Below are 10,131 nucleotides of genomic sequence, written 5' to 3' on the forward strand. Positions count from 1 at the left end.
GGAGTAGAGTCGCTGCTCCTCCAGCTGAGGTGGCTCGGGGATCTGTTCCGGATGGCCGTGGCTGCAGAGCCGCGGCGCGGTCAAATAACCCAGCAGTTTCAGGAGCCGCGGCACGGCCATATAGCCAACCCTAACCCTAGCCCTGACCCTAACCTTAACCCGGCGCGGTCAAATAGCCCAGCAGTTTCAGAAGCCGCGGCACAAAAAACCCATGCAGTTTCGGCCGCGCGCCGCGGCTCTGTAGACACTCCCGTTCCGGATGCCTCCTTGACGCCTCCCTGGGGAGGTGTTTCGGGCATGTCCCACCGGCAAGAGGCCCTGTGGAAGCCCCAGGACACGCTGGAGGGACTATGTCTCTCGGCTGGCCTAGGAACGCCTCGGGATCCCCCAGAGGAGTTGGAAGTAGTGTCTGGGGAGTGGGAAGTCTGGGAGTCCCTGTTTAGACTGCTGCCCCCGCAACCCGGCCCTGGATAAGAGGAAGAAGATGGATGGATGGAGAATGAAAGCATAGCTCTTGATAAAGCGTATTTGTTTATTTAGTTACAACCAGTGGCAGATCTAGAAATTCTTTACTGGGGTGGCCAGGCAGGGGTGAAAGCTATTAAAGGGGTGGCAGAAAAGTCTTGGGGTCCTCCCCCAAGAACATTTGAACCAAACACAGGGAATTTCCTGGATTTTGGTGAATTTTAGCAAGTGATTTTTTTTTTTTAATTTTTAAATTCTATAATAGCAGATGCTGGACATCATCCCCTTCTCAAATAGTGGGGTAGTCGTTTTTTCTTCTTCTTTGGTGTTTTATGGCGGCTGGTATCCAAGTGTTACAGTATCGCCAGACTTTATTCTCTATTAAGTGTTAGTCTTCTTCTTTGGCGTTTCCCTCCAGACTATATTCCTGAGCTGACTCTTCTTCATCTTCTTCTTTTCTTATTTGGTGCTCTTCTTCTTCTATGGTTGTTATTGTTGTTGTTTTATAGCGGTTGGTATCCAAGTGTTGTTGTTGTTGTTGTTGTTGTTGTTGTTGTTGTTGTTGTTTTATGGCGGTTGGCATCCAAGTGTTGCATTACCGCCAGACTTTATTGTTGTTGTTGTTGTTGTTTTATGGCGGTTGGCATCCAATTGTTGTTGTTGTTGTTGTTGTTTTATGGCGGTTGGCATCCGAGTGTTGCATTACCGCCAGACTTTATTCCTCAGACGTTTCGTAGTCCTCAGACTCTGTCGTAGTCCGTAAAAGTACTCCTCCCATTGCTTTGGCGTTACAAAGCCCATGAGGTCATGATGTGTTTTTGTGACTAGAATAGTTGTTGTGTTGTTGTTGTTGTTGTTGTTGTTGTTTTTTATGGCGGTTGGCATCCAAGTGTTGCATTACCGCCAGACTTTATTCCTCAGACTTTGTCGTAGTCCGTAAAAGTACTTCTTCCATTGCTTTGGTGTTACAAAGCCCATGAGGTCATGATATGTCTTTGTGACTAGAATAGTTGTTGTTGTTGTTTCAGAGACCAACCGGCTTTATTCCAGGGAGACTCTTCTTCATCTTCCTCTCCTTCTTTGACGTTCGGTGCTTCCACCGTACAGCTTTATTCTTTAGGCTTCATTCTATAGGCTTTAATATGTCCACTGATGTCGCTGCTTGGTAGCCGTGCGTCTACGAGACTGGGCGAGGACAGGAGACCACCCCCACCCCCATCTCGTCACTCTGATCACTCTGACTCCCCACAAGCAGACCCCCATCACTCCGACTCCCATAGTTGTTGTGTCAGAGACCAACCGGCTTTATTCCAGGGAGACTCTTCTTCACCTTCCTCGCCCTCTTTGACGGTCGGTGCTTTGGAAGTACAAAGCCCATGAGGTCATGGGACGTCTTTGTCGTTTTATAATGTTGCATTACCGCCAGACTTTATTCCTCAGACTTTGTCGTAGTCCTCAGATTCTGTCGTAGTCCGTAAAAGAACTCCTTCCATTGCTTTGGTGTTACAAAGCCCATGAGGTCATGATATGTCTTTGTGACTAGAATAGTTGTTGTTGTTTCAGAGACCGACCGGCTTTATTCCAGGGAGACTCTTCTTCATCTTCCTCTCCTTCTTTGACGTTCAGTGCTTCCACCGTACAGCTTTATTCTTTAGGCTTCATTCTATAGGCTTTAATATTTCCACTGATGTCGCTGCTTAGTAGACGTGCGTCTACGAGACTGGGCGAGGACAGGACTTTATTCCTCAGACTTTGTCGTAGTCCTCAGATTCTGTCGTAGTCCGTAAAAGTACTCCTTCCATTGCTTTGGTGTTACAGAGCCCATGAGGTCATGATATGTCTTTGTGACTAGAATAGTTGTTGTTGTTGTTGTTGTTGTTGTTGTTGTTGTTGTTGTTGTTGTTATGGCGGTCGGCATCCAAATGTTGCATTACCGCCAGACTTTATTCCTCAGACTTTTCGACCGTTGTTGTTGTTGTTGTTGTTGTTGTTTTATGGCGGTTGGCATCCAAGTGTTGCATTACCGCCAGACTTTATTCCTCAGACTTTGTCGTAGTCCTCAGACTCTGTCGTAGTCCGTAAAAGTACTCCTTCCATTGCTTTGGTGTTACAAAGCCCATGAGGTCATGATATGTCTTTGTGACTAGAATAGTTGTTGTTGTTTCAGAGACATTCCTTGGAACAAAGTACCGCCATAAAACAACAACTGTGAGGAGACCTTGCTCAACACCCGGTCTGGAGAGACGGGAGATGGCGGAGGAGAGTGGATCGGGGATGGAAGACATTCTGGACGGCGTGGAGGAGCAGCCTTTTCTGCCTGCACGTGCCCGGAAACGTAAAAAGTCCCTTAGCTCGTCCGAGGGTTCTGGGAATGAGCAGCAGGATGAGGCTGAAGCTATTGACATCCGGGGTGAGAGCAGATACTGTAAGGTGATCATAAAGCTTGCACAGGATAGTGCATCCTTTAAGGAGTGGAATTCAGTGGCATTGTCAAAGAGCCTAACTGTAGCTGTGGGAGTGATCAAGAGTGCGAGTGTCCTTAGAGATGGCTCGCTGCTGGTCGTGTGCAAGGACGCGGCTCAGCAACGGAAGGCGATTGGAACTAAACGTCTGGGTGGAAAGGACATTCTTGTGTCTGATGCTGAAAGAAACACGGTCAGAGGAGTTATCGTAGGTGTCCCTACGGCGACGTCTGTGGATGAAGTTAAGGAGAATTTGACTGGAGTTACGGTGGTGGACGCTAGGCGTTTGAAGGTGACCCGGTTTGGGGTAAGATGTGACAGCTTGTCGGTAATGGTAACACTTGAAGGGAGGTGCCTGCCTAGTAAGGTGTTCATTGGGTACATGTGCTATAGCGTCAGGCCATATGTTCCGCCGCCCCTGCGTTGCTTTAAGTGCCAGCGCTTTGGGCATATTGCAGCGGTCTGTAGAGGGAAGCAAAGATGTGGTAAATGTGCAGGAGATCATGAGTATGGGAAGTGTGACGTGGGTGCAAAACTGAAGTGCTGTAACTGTGGGGAAGAACATAGCTCTGCCTACGGGGGATGCAGGTTTAGCAAAAGAGCTGCTGAGGTGCAGAAAATAAAGGTCTCTCAAGATATATCCTATGCAGATGCAGTCAAGAAAGTTTCAAGTAACGAGTTTAGAGTAAATACAGAGAGAGGAGCCAGCGCTGCTCCCAGCCAGGGCGAAATGAGAAAGGCCAGCGTGGCTCCCAAGGGGTGTGAGGGTTTCAGGAGTGGAGGTCCCAAGTGTGCAGGTTCCAGAATTAATGAGAATACCCTGGTTGTGGATAGAGAGGATTTTGTACTCTTTATGGTGGATGTTGTAAACTGTGCTGCTCAGACTCAAAGCAGAACTGAAAGGATCAGGATCATTGCTAAAGCTGCAGGGAGATTCCTTGGAACAAAGGAGCTTGATTGGGCAGATATAGAAAACAGGCTAAAGGCGCTAAATGGGAGTCGGAGTGATGGGGGTCTGCTTTTGGGGAGTCAGAGTGATCAGAGTGACGAGATGGGGGTGGGGGTGGTCTCCTGTCCTCGTCCAGTCTCGTAGACGCACGGCTACCAAGCAGCGACATCAGTGGAAATATTAAAGCCTGTAGAATGAAGCCTAAAGAATAAAGCTGTACGGTGGAAGCACCGAACGTCAAAGAAGGAGAGGAAGATGAAGAAGAGTCTCCCTGGAATAAAGCCGGTTGTTGTCTGAAACAACAACAACTATTCTAGTCACAAAGACATATCATGACCTCATGGGCTTTGTAACACCAAAGCAATGGAAGGAGTACTTTTACGGACTACGACAGTCTGAGGACTACGAAAAGTCTGAGGAATAAAGTCTGGCGGTAATGCAACACTTGGATGCCAACCGCCATAAAACAACAACAACAACAACAACAACAAAGTCTGGCGGTAATGCAACACTCGGATGCCAACCGCCATAAAACAACAACAACAACAACAACAACCGGCTTTATTCCAGGGAGACTCTTCTTCATCTTCCTCTCCTTCTTTGACGTTCGGTGCTTCCACCGTACAGCTTTATTCTTCAGGCTTCATTCTATAGGCTTTAATATGTCCACTGATGTCGCCGCTTGGTAGCCGTGCGTCTACGAGACTGGGCGAGGACAGGAGACCACCCCCACCCCCATCTCGTCACTCTGATCACTCTGACTCAGGTGCAGGTGCTGAGGTGCAGAAAATAAAGATCTCTCAAGGTACATCCTATGCAGATGCAGTCAAGAAAGTTTCAAGTAACGAGTTTAGAGTAAATACAGAGAGAGGAGCCAGCGCTGCTCCCAGCCAGGGCGAAATGAGAGAGGCCAGCGTGGCTCCCAAGAAGTGTGAAGGTTTCAAGAGTGGAGGTCCCAAGTGTGCAGGTTCCAGAATTAATGAGAATACCCTGGTTGTGGATAGAGAGGATTTTGTACTCTTTATGGTGGATGTTGTAAACTGTGCTGCTCAGACTCAAAGCAGAACTGAAAGGATCAGGATCATTGCTAAAGCTGCAGGGAGATTCCTTGGAACAAAGGAGCTTGATTGGGCAGATATAGAAAACAGGCTAAAGGCGCTAAATGGGAGTTTCAGAGACCAACCGGCTTTATTCCAGGGAGACTCTTCTTCATCTTCCTCTCCTTCTTTGACGTTCGGTGCTTCCACCGTACAGCTTTATTCTTCAGGCTTCATTCTATAGGCTTTAATATGTCCACTGATGTCGCTGCTTGGTAGCCGTGCGTCTACGAGACTGGGCGAGGACAGGAGACCACCCCCACCCCCATCTCGTTGTTGTTGTTGTTTTATGGCGGTTGGCATCCAAGCGTTGCATTACCGCCAGACTTTATTCTTCTGACTTTGTTGTATTCTTTAGAAGTTCTTCTTCCATTACTTTGGTGTTTCCAAAGCCCATGTTATGTTCTTGTTACATTGCCGCCAGACTTTATTCTTTAGACTTTATTCTTTAGACTTTATTTCTCCCGGCTTTATTCCAGGGCTGACTCTTCTTCCTCTTCCTCTCCTTCCGCTGCACAGCTTTATTCTTTAGGCTTGATTCTTTAGGCTTTGATATTTCCACTGACGTCGTTGCTTTGCAGCCGTGCATCTACTGGATTGGGCGAGGACAGGAGACCGGCGACAACCCTACCTCCATTTCTTTACTCTGATCACTCTGATTCCCCAAAAGTAGACTTCCTTCACTCTGACTCCCATTTAGCGCCTTTAGCCTGTTTTCTATTTCTGCCCAATCAAGCTCTTTTGTTCCAAGGAATCTTCCTGCAGCTTTAGCAATGATCCTGATTCTTTCAGTTCTCTTTTAGTTTGAGCAGCCCAGTTAATAACATCCACCATAAAGAGTAAAAAATCCTCTCTATCCACAACCAAGGTATTCTCATTAATTCTGGAACCTCCACATTTGGAACCTTCACACTTGGAACCTTCACACTTGGAACCTCCACACTTGGAACCTCCACACTTGGAACCTTCACACTTCTTGGGAACAACGCTGGCTCCTCTCACTGTATTTACGTTAACCTCGTTTCTTGACACTTTCTTGACTGCATCCGCTTAGGATATACCTTTAGAGTCCTTAATTTTCTGCACCTCAGCAGCTCTTTTGCTAAACACGCCCCCTGTAGGCAGAGCTATTAGGCCATTTGCCGAAGACAGAAAAGTGGCTAGAAAGTGGATTCCGTAGCAACATTATGGGGGATACTTTCTTTTGGTGTTTTCTTAAAGCTAAATACTTGAGGTAACATGAAAAAATCCCTGCAGTTTTTGAGAAATAGCCCGTTGAAGTTCGATAAATAGCAAAAATTAGCAAAAATTGGCACATGTGGCATTTTTACTGGCATTAAAACTCCAGATGCAGGCAAGATAGAGATATCATTTTTGTTTACACATCAAGGGGCAACTGAAGTTTGGATATATAAAACCTCAGACTGATCGGATTAATATTAAGCTTACACCAGTAAGTGTAAAAAGTGAAAAATTTGCCATTTAGAAACGATTTTCGATTTTGACAATTTTCATCAAACCTGAATAACCTTTCACAAATCCATTAACAATACCAACACCAACAATACAAATGAAAAACTAATGATGAATTAAATATATAAAACTTAATAATGAAATATAATGACATTGCACTTGATACGATTACACACAGGTCTGAGGGCAACATTCATTTTAGAGCAATACTGTATTTACATTCATCTGTTTCACTATCTTCTGACATGACAGCTGCATCATTATCCTCAGGTTCGTTAGAACAGTTATTACATTGACAAAGGTCAGTGCAGACAAGTTGAGAAGACCTACAAGAACACAGATTTGACTTGCATTTGTTTGTGCAACACTTGCAGTTTATGACTTTCAGAACATCTCTTGAGGCTGGACTGCCAGACATCCAATTTATGGACAGTTCATTGTCCTTTATGTTCCAACCATTTAGTGATGGTGACGATGCAGATATGTGTTGATGTAGAGCCCTACGATGAATTGCAGCTTGGTAGTTTGCTCGTAGTATGTGCTGCTTTAGTGTTTAACTCATAATTGTCTTTACTGTATTATCCAATTGTTTCATACTCAGGACTACTAATACTACCAACATCAATTCAGCCTATTTCCATTTGCGCAACATCGCCAAAATCAGAAGAATCCTGCCTAAAAGTGATGCCGAAAAACTTATCCATGCATTTGTAACGACTAGATTAGACTACTGTAACTCCCTGCTTGCAGCGTGTCCTAAAAGCTCCATAAAAAGCTTTCAACTGGTTCAAAATGCAGCAGCAAGATTACTAACAGGAACAAAAAGAAGAGAGCACATTACGCCAGTGCTGAAGTCTCTTCACTGGCTCCCCGTCGAGTCCAGAATCAAATTCAAAATTCTACTCTTGACCTACAAAGCCATAAATGACATGGCCCCATCCTACCTCAAAGATGCTATAGAACCATATCATCCAAACAGAGCTCTTCGCTCTCAGAATGCCGGCCTTCTGGTGGTGCCAAGAGTCTCTAAAAGTACTGTAGGAGGTAGAGCGTTTAGCTACCAAGCCCCTGTGTTATGGAATCAGCTCCCGACCCATGTTAAATATGCTGACACAGTCTCTTCATTTAAGTCCAGGCTTAAAACGTTCCTCTTCGAAATCGCTTATGGTCAGAGTAGTTAGGAACAGAAAGATAAACCCACAGCTTCAGCTACGCTGCCCTAGGAGTAACTGTGCTGGGGGAAGTATGACAGCTTGAGCACTATCCTCTTCTTCTGACTACTTATGCTATCAAACAATATTTATTTTTTAATTCCACTTGCAAACTGTTCACCGCCTTCTTTTTCTTTCTCTCACTCCTGAGGACCTGTGGACCCAGATGTCCCTCTCCTGGTGAAGTGGTCCCTGCCCCATGTGGACGGTCCCTCATCTGCCTGAAGAGTGGCTCCAGTTCGCCTCAGTCGGTCCCTCATCTGCCTGAAGAGTGGGTCCAGCTCGCCTCCGACGGTGCCTCATCTACCTGAAGAGTGGGTCCAGCTCGCCTCCCACGGTCCCTCATCTGCCTGAGGAGTGGGTCCAGTTCGCCTCCGACGGTCCCTCATCTGCCTGAAGAGTGGGTCCTGCTCGACTCCGACGGTCCCTCATCTGCCTGAAGAGTGGGTCCAGTTCGCCTCAGACGGTCCCTCTTCTGCCTGAAGAGTGGGTCCAGCTCCAGTCTCCTCGTGTCCGTCTGTCCGTCTGTGAGAGTCGGATCTCTCCTTCACTGGAACTCCTCCAGGTTTCTACGCTTTTTTCCCAAAGAGGTTTTTTTTTGTAGTTTTTCCTGGCCGAGAAGGAGAGTCTAAGGACAGAGGACCCTGGGACATCGTCCCTCGCCACCACAGACATTGTCTGACTTCATCGCCACCACAGACATTGTTGATTCATTTCTCCCTGTGGCCCTCAGAGGCAACTGTTGTTGTGATTTTGGGCCTTACAAAAATAAATTGATTTGATTTGATTTGAATCTCTGAAGATGACAACATCTCACAGAACGAAGCTGCTCAAATACATCACCAGCCTGAAGAGTTTCCACATACACAAAGTCGCTCGCATTTTGTTGACTTGGTCGATGAAATGATGTCTGAGGGAAGTCAGCTTGTAGTCTTCTCTTCAATTGATAGCTCCTGGAAAAGAAATAATTAATTAAATATCTTGAAAATTGTTACGTAGTGAATACAGATTATCAGTTGATACAAATGTTGTGTTTGAAATGAGGTAGTCATAAATACATACCCGTATGATGATGCATCCAAAGCTTCGTGTGTTGCAACCATTTTTTTGAATATCCTCAATAGCTTTGTCATACGCATGACTTCTTGCTCTTCCAAAATAGTTTTTGTGATCACACTATCACAAAAGAGCTTGTACGTATGTCCAATAGGATGTCTGGTTTCACTGGAAAAAGAGACATTTTTCATTACAAATTATATGGTAAATGAAAATCATTTCTAGAGAAACTTTATTCTGTTTCAACCATTTCTAGGCCTAACAAGAGATATATTTTCTATTAATATCATATCTTAATTTACCTTGCGCTCTCATCTTGTGTTGTTTTTTTGGCGAACAGGAACCGTGTGTACTTGTTAGAGCGCCTGTGACGGTATCTTGCCTCTATTGCCACACAGTCCTTATCCCGGATGTGCCTCTCGTAGACGTCCTGAAGGAAAATCACAACCACAAACAATTAGCAAGAGACAAATGATAGATATAAGTGCATTTTTATTATACAGAAAGAGTGAAATTGAATTATTGTATACCAAAGGCTGTTCTATATGTAAGTGGTATTTTGGGGGATTGTGAACTATAATTTAAGCCTATACATACCACATGATTCTGTTTCAGCTTTGCCAATTTATCCTTCACTCTTTTTTGGTTAACTGTAATGTAGAGGTCTTTCTTCTTGCATATCAAGCAAACTTGTGGGAGGAGCCTGGTGTCGGGGTGCGATAATCTCTGTCTTTGACCGGAGTCTTTTCGGGGATGACACATCTCCAATTTCAGTGGATTCTAGGCAAACAAGACAAATGAGCATCGGCATAACACAACTACTGAGCATAGGAACATGATAAAAAAGGCCTGAAACCGTTCTGAACCCGGACTACACCAGGACACCGGCTCAGGTACAAAAGGAGCAGGGGTTCCTGGAAGGAGACAGTGGATAACCTTTGCATTAATTCAATTCACAAGTCTTGCTGTCTTTGTCCTAGTGTGAAACCAAACGGGGCCTGGCCTTGGACATGTAAATTTCCAGGCAAGGAGGGGTTGTGTCAGGGTGTGACTTTGTGTGTTCAAACTAAATAGAATAGAAATAGTAATTAATTGAAAATTGAAAAAGGCAAAGGGCCAGATTATATTTTTTTTCCACAACACCGGTCTACACCGGTCTACACCGGTCTACACCAGAACTACACCAGGACTAAACCTAGTCTACACCAGGACTACACCTGGTCTACACCAGGACTACACCAGGACTAAACCTGGTCTACACCTGGCCTAAACCAGAACTACACAAGGACTACACAATGACTAAACCAGGACTAAACCAGGACCACACCTGGTCTACACCAGGACTACACCTGGTCTACACCTGGTCTAAACTGGTCTTTTTTCTGGTGTTCTTTGGCATAGTACAGTTGCCGTCTGTC

The sequence above is a fragment of the Eucyclogobius newberryi genome, unplaced genomic scaffold (assembly GCF_026437365.1).
Source record: "Eucyclogobius newberryi isolate DKJ021-1_F unplaced genomic scaffold, fEucNew1.0.hap1 SCAF_11, whole genome shotgun sequence".
In the NCBI taxonomy this organism is placed as follows: domain Eukaryota; kingdom Metazoa; phylum Chordata; class Actinopteri; order Gobiiformes; family Gobiidae; genus Eucyclogobius; species Eucyclogobius newberryi.